The sequence below is a fragment of the Aethalodelphis obliquidens genome, unplaced genomic scaffold (genome assembly GCF_003676395.1).
Source record: "Aethalodelphis obliquidens isolate GAN/ISIS:26980383/991018 unplaced genomic scaffold, ASM367639v1 scaffold1, whole genome shotgun sequence".
Taxonomy (NCBI): domain Eukaryota; kingdom Metazoa; phylum Chordata; class Mammalia; order Artiodactyla; family Delphinidae; genus Aethalodelphis; species Aethalodelphis obliquidens.
In genome coordinates, this window is record NW_020837945.1 from 65767270 (window position 1) to 65775066 (window position 7797).

General features: G+C 34.9%; 1 protein-coding gene across 9 annotated transcripts in view; it reads right to left on the bottom strand.

Moving 5' to 3' along the window:
- GSK3B (glycogen synthase kinase 3 beta) overlaps positions 1-7797 on the bottom strand; it is a 202189-nt gene that overhangs the window by 37819 nt on the left and 156573 nt on the right. The gene's annotated exons all lie outside the window — the stretch shown is intronic.

Sequence of the window (7797 nt, forward strand, 5' to 3'; positions counted from 1 at the left end):
GCAAAAAAAATTTGATTGCGCAATGGTGAGGCACAGTAAAGAAACATTTTAATTTTAGTTAATTATGTTCCGATGCCAGTGCGTTTATTAAAAAAATACAAAACCAAAAAAAGTTAAAATCAAAATGAAATCTAGAAGTAAAGTTCCCAAAGTAAACTGTTTGGTCTTCTACGACCTGGATTCATTGTCCATTGACATGGCTTGGGAGGGGGCATATCAGACTGCTTTTAAAGATACAAGTTCCCAATTTGCTAATTTTCTCTATTAATGAATTTCAGTACACAGTATAAACATTTTTTGCTAAATTATTAGTGATGAGAGAAAAGTAATAAATATATTTAATTTATATTACTATAGATTTCAAGCCAGATATTTTCAATTTGTGTGAGCTAAGAAGGATCAGGCCACCGCGGATTATTCTCCATTTTGGATTGACTTCCCTGCTAAGAGATGTTTACTGACATTCTCATTATCTTAGAGGACTCTTCAGGAAATTGACATATCACCTCAGGAGTGCGGGTATAAACTTACTTTTTCTATTGTGGGCTTTGCCCCCTAATACCCTTGCACCCATTACTTAGGAAAAATAATGAACATTCTTTCTTTTTGGAAAAACTCACTGAAAAAAATTCTGTATCTTTGAGCACTACAAATTCAACACAGTTCCATCTGCAAATATGCCCAATTCACCCACCAAAAGCTAAACAAAAATATATACAATGAACAATACAACTAAGGGACAGTCACAGTTATAGGTGACATGCATAGTAATGTACACCAACACCTAGGCACAACGGAGCCAATTATGCAAAAGGGAGGTAGTCGGGTCTATTATGTCTAGGTATTGAGAACAAAAAAATGGCAGACCTCACCAGTAGCTGTGAATTCCCTTGGCTATTCTAAGAGAATTTAACATTCTTTTAGGATAGTTTCCAGTGGGGGAATTAAATATTTTGCAAAAATAAATAATCCGCGGATTATTTTTAGTCTGCAGACTAAAATTTAGTACACGGATTAAAATCCGGCCCATCAGGATAAAAATCTCTCATGAACTTAAAATACAACCAGGTGGACAAAAATAGAAAACCAGACTCAAAAAACTGAGAGCACAAAGTAAGACTCAACTGGGCCAACTAATAATTAGTGCGCAGACTAAATATGGCCAGCCAAGAATGTCAGCAAGGCCATGAAGAGCCCAAAACACCCCCTGTAAAAACTAAAACCAAAAATAAATAAATAAAACAAAACAGAACAAAGCAAAAAATAAATAAACAAAAGGAAAGAAAACAAAAGAGAAAGGAAAAACTGAAAAGAATCAAAACACTGACATGAACTTTTAAGTGATTCAAATACTACCTCACCTGTGCAGCAACTCATTTTCTTAAATTGAAACAAACTCTCATCACAAATACTAGTCTACAGAAGAAACTGAGAGAAAAAATTCATTTTTTTCCAAAATAAATTATCTGTGGTACTGAACAAATGCAAATGAGTCCTTAACAGAAGAATTATTCAAAATAAATTTGTATTTGGATAACTCAGAAAGGACAGAGGTAATTTTCTCCTTTACACGTCCTAGAATAGACTTTTGCCATCAAACATCAAATTTCAACCTGGAGCTGTTATGACTGAATCATAAGCCCCTTAAAATTATCATTTATAAATGGTCATATATACCACATCAAGGCCTATGGTTGATTCTCATAGCATCAGCTTTCAACAATTCCACTGTATTAAACAGCCAACCAGAGCAATGTAAGAATGCCTATGAGCAATGATAATTAATCTAAGTAGAATGCAGAACAAGTACTGTGCCTGTTTCAAACAGCTACTCCTCCCAAGTTTTCATTGTGATAAATGTACAATACAGACGACACTGTTCTCTGGTCATACCCAAAATACACAAGCATCCAATGCTAAAAACTGATACACCATGAACATTCCTGAAGAGCAACCCTAATATATAAAATTATTTGCAATTTGTAAGCCTTAAATACAGGACTAAAAGTGAGACAATGCCATGGATTTGTTGACTAGTTAACTATGCTAATTAATCAAGTTAATTAAGAAAAGAAGTCTACTGAAGTGCTCATGTGCAGTACATAATTCATAAGAAACAAAAACATCCTTTCCTTAGCCACAGCAGAGCCAGCATTCAATACATTTCAGCTGCACTAATTAAAAGGCTTATGGAGATTTCCTGAGCTCTAATACACATAAGGAATATCATATGTGTATTGATATCAGCATTTAACTATGAAATGAAATTTCTCCCTCTAATCTCATTTACTGATAAAATAGTACTATACTATAGAAGTGTGAATTACCAAATGTCCACTTATCCAATTTAATCTTTCATTGTTCATAAAATGGTGACTATAGTCAGCTTGATCTTCCTAAGAATATTTTCTTTTCATCCACACCTCCTTATCTTAAGGGATATTCCCCTAAACTACAGCAATTCCTAACTTAAGCGACACCTAAGCAGATCTAAATCCTCCTTCAAAAGTACCCACCCTCATTCCCCCTAGCCCTTCTATCACCCTTAAAGGAGGCTTCCTTTTCCCCTCCACCACCCATGCTGGAACTCTTCCCTATAATACCTATAGTATGTGAAACAACTTTGAATACCAATAGTACATAATCAAGTATATGGTTATATATATTATTCAATACTTGCTTCAACTGAGTCAGTTATATCATCTCTAAGTTTTTCAAAGAGGAGGACTATATATTTTAGTTCTTTTGCATCCTTTATGGTAGCCAGCACAGCACTGATTACACAGGAGATAAGTGTTTTAAAGAACAAATGATTAAGTCAGAAGCAGATTTTTGCCTTCTTTTTCAATCCACCCTCAACCCTATCCTCTGCTCCCCACAAGTGATCTTGAAACTTATGTCTTAGCATTCTTTCTTTTTTATATTATTCTTCCCACATATGGACTAGCCACACTAGTAGCTGGATTTTAATGTGCAATAGTTTCCAAAGAAATAGCGGTAAAGCCAGTATAAACAGAAAAGTGAGGAGGTCTATTCACATAGGAAAATAGGTGATGTAGGTAGAAAATTCAGTAGAGAACGTAGTATATTTATGAGATAATTGATAATGTACTAGTTGAGGTCAGCATGCAGATGGGGTTGAGTAATAATATACAAATTGATTACCTAAGCAATAGAACAAAACAGACAAGTGGCAGACTTAGGAACCAATAGAAATCCCCAACACAGTTTTATGCTTTCTGGAATACATGTGAGCAAAACAAGGCAGACAGACCAGAAAAGGTAGAGTGGACTTGCAAAAAAAAAAAGTTTGACAGCAATTTTTGTTTTGCGCTAAGACCCTCTGAAGACATTTTTGGTAACATGTGAAACTGTAGTTAGAACAGGTAAGTTTACCAAGTGAAAAATCTTGTACTCAAAGGCTCAGGGAATAAAAACCAACATTATGAAGAAAAGTCTTTTAAAAAATATTATAGTGGGGCTTTTTGGTTTAGCTTTAAGCATAGAGAATAATACATATAGTAAGCAGTTCATCTGGTCTGAGTCCTTGATGGCTGAAATGACCTCAATTTTCTGCTTACTCTATTAGCTAGCTGGAAACACTAGTATTCATTCATTTCACAGCATGTGGACTGTGTTCTAAGAAATCAAGTATGTAAGGATTGATTTTTGTAGATAAGGCTTTCTAGGATACTTAACCAATGATCCAAGGTCCTCACATACCCTAAAGACAATCAAGTATTAAGTAAACTTAATACTTAACATTAAGTTTTGGCATACATACTCATGTATGCCAAAAACTCAGCAACAAACATTTTGAGGGAATATTCATTTTATTACTACCATTACAAAAGAGAAATTAGAAACTGCTACAATACATATGGTATGAATTGACAGCTACTACAGGAGTTATGTGGTGGGAATAATCATGTAGAATTTGGATAATTAGAAAATGTTTCACGGGAGAAGTGAGATTTGAGGTCTTAACAGAAGGTCAAGACTTGGTAAGCAGAGAAAAAAAGAGTGTTCACTAGGAAGCGGTAGAAACGAATGTGGCTTCTCTGGGGGATCATTAGGAGAACAGTTTGATTAGACCAAAAAAATTCAGCATGACTGCATGATCCCTTCAAAGTGAGGACAACACTGTCATATGTAGCTAACATATTAAACAGCAATAGGTCAACAGAAAGAGACCAAGGCCCTTGGGATTCTAATCTACTTCCTTCTACTAACCAGATACATCATTTATGAATTTCATTACTCTGAAAGAATATACAGATATCTGTGTTATCTAACTGACCTCACAGGATTACTTATTACTGGGATAAAGGGGAATACTTGTTTTAACTTTAAACGTTACTCAAAATTGGGAAGAAATTTATATAACTATTACAATGTAACCTTATCAGAAACCCTTAATCTACCTCAACTAAACACTAAGCTTTTAAATTCATTGTTTAACTGTATGCATTTAAGGGTGAAGGAGTTGGAGCACTTGGGAAAGACTGGGTTTAATGGACTAGATGCCTCAGAAAAAGTTAAGAGCAGGACAAAGAACTAAATCTCTTGTTTTTCTGGAAAGAAAAAGCAGAAATGATTAGGAGCAGAGTGACTGGATAATCTGTCACCCAAACTAGGACAGTGAAGAGTGTGAAGGAACGTGGCATTAATAATTTCACTGGACAAGCATAAATTGGGACACATGATCACTCTTGTCTTTATGTGTATAGTATGTCAAATTTTCCTAAAGGCAATGAGGAATCAGAAAAATTTTAAATAGAAGTGACAGTATCACATGTGCTTTTAAGAAAGCTGACTTTGACAGCAATGAGGATGTGAAAGATACGAAGGAGGGAACTTAGGATGTAGGAGGTTGTTTTAACAATTCTATGATATGATGATGGGCTAAACTAAAGTCAGGGCAGTGGAGATAGAGAGGACAAATCACAGAACTACACTGGAGGTACAATCTTTACATTTACTCTGAACTAAAATGAAATAATCCTTTATATGCATACTTTGTTTTCAAAAGAATTTGGAGAAAAGACACAACAGCTAATTGCTATCTTACCAAAACAAAACAAAACAAAAAAGACAAAAACAAAAAAAATTTTAAGCACAAGGAATGGGAGAAGTGCTTAAACTAGATCATTACTTCATACCTAAAAGAACTGTCATTTGACCAAATCTCCATGTACCAAATGCAGAATATTTCAGCTTCTTCTCTTCTTCCAACCAATCACCATCTCTGTTTAATTCTCAATTTATTTTTTTTTCAATTTACTTTTATTATCACTTCCTTTTGCTTCCCATCTGGCTTTTATTCTTTTAAGTATACACCATACACCAGTGGGGAGGTATTTATCCTCCCCACCCTCACTCTCAATATTGGTCCCTGTTTCAAAACATTAGAACATATTTCCTTTCCAACTTAAGCCTCAAATGCTTATCCAATGAATTAGGTTGTTATGGCTATTAAGTAATAGTCAAGGCCATCTTATTGGATTTCTAAATTCTCAAGATTCCTGCTATATATCACACTAGGATTATTTCATTGTTTTGTTCTTCTGTTTGTTATCTTTCTTACACATCTTAATACCTTCACCTCAATGTTTCCATGGTAGACATTTTCTCCCTTGATCTTTTTGTCTGCCTACATTTTTTGAGAACAAGAGCTCCCAGATCTGGGGATATAGTTGTACTACACTGCCACATAGGAAAGGAGGGTTTACATGCTCACAGCTTCAGGAAATGGGGCTAAAGTGGGTTTTAACAGAAGACCTCAATAAAGGCAAAGCAGGTTTTGTTTCCAGACTCCCGTTTACCTGCCCTCCAAAGGCAAAAAGCTCTTCTCTTTAGAGAACATTTTGTATGTTTTAAAAAAATAACTCCATTGACTGCCTAGCATAAGAAAGCATTTCTCAAGTTGGTGTTCACTATCACAAGGCAGGGGAGAGGGTACTGAGTTCCCTCTAGAAATTTAAAATTTTTTATTATTATGTTGATAATAATCTACTTTTTTTTTTTTTTTTTTGTGGTACGTGGGCCTCTCACTGTTGTGGCCTCTCCCGTTGTGGAGCACAGGCTCCGGATGCGCAGGCTCAGTGGCCATGGCTCACGGGCCCAGCTGCTCCGCGGCATGTGGGATCTTCCCAGACCGGGCCACGAACCCGTGTCCCATGCATTGGCAGGCGGACTCTCAACCACTGCGCAACCAGGGAAGCCCCAATTATAATCTACTTTTAAAAATCAATATATTCTGGATCACCTGAATGACAGAGTAGTGCCATGGAATTTCTATGTCTGAATTTGGTTTTGTGTTTACACCCACAGTAACAGCAACCTAATGGTGTGCACTATTAAGAAATTAATATATGTGTACTATTACATAATAAATGCATTTGTACCAAGTGAGAACCCAATTATGTTACATATATGAATGAAGAGTTCACAAGAGTTTGAAGAGACAAAATAGGTAGGAGAATTGAGTTATTATTCTACACATGGTACAGGAATGGAAGCCTAAATAAAACAAACAAGTAAAAGGGCTTTGTATAGATTATTCAGGTTTGAAAAGCATTAGTGTAAGATATAGAAACATCAGGAATCCACAAAGGCAAAAGAAGATGTAAAGCATGCAAATTCACCACAAATCTTCAATTGCCTGCATGGTAATTATAATAAATCATTCCCCACATACCATCCCGGCTAATACTTGAAGAGATATAATCCAGGGGAAAAAAATGCAGAATATGACACACACTAATACTGGTGTCAGTCTTGACAAAAAAAAAAAAAATTGAGGACAAGGACTACTAAATAAGATCTCATGACCTCGTTTCAACATTATATTGGTCAGAAACTCTATACATGTGATGAATACTTAGATTAGATTCAACCAAAAAGAATTTTACTTTTCTTTCTTCCTAAAAATAACATGCTTATTAAATAAAATATGGAAATATAGAAATGCAGAACAAAGAAAATAAAATCACCTACACTCTTCTTACCCTAACTACTAATTGCTTTTTGTTTCTCTTTAACATGGTTGAAATCACTTGTTACAAACACTTTAACTTGGAGTAACTTTGCTGGATTCAAACTGTAACTCAGCTTCTAAATCCAAACAGGCCACCTAGGATTCTCTGAGTTTAGAATAAGTGAGAGACACTAAATATCTTCTGAACCAGATTCAAAATAAACTTGAAGTACAAAGACCAAAGAATGATTTACCTCAGAATATTTAGTGTTTATTGTAAACTTAAAAAGAGGGTGGGGGAGAGGGCAACATCTTAGTCAGTGAAAGCTACAACCTATAGCTCTGGCACTAAAATATTACTGAGGTCTTTGATTCTAAATAATAAATAATTAGTAATAAGAGGATTTTCTGAAGTGAAGAGAGGTGAAGAGAAGTGAAGAGAAGTGAAGATAGTGATTAACTCGAAGGAAAGTAACTTGAATCATAATACAACTTATAGAAAGAGACCTACTTTTAATCTAAAATTGTAAATTATTTTACCTAGCCCTAAATTACTTCACCTCTTATTATAAAAGATCTATAACCAATTAAATGAACATGATCAAAACATGTTATATATATACATTTTTAAATATACAAAGTCTCTGCTTGAAATACATATTAAAAAGCTGAAAACTTCCAACCCACAAAATATGTAATGAAATGTAAGTAAATTGGGAAGGGCGATGCATGCATAGCACGTAACTAGAAGTTTAAAAGACCAGGCATTAAACACACACACACACACACACACACACACACACACACACACACACACA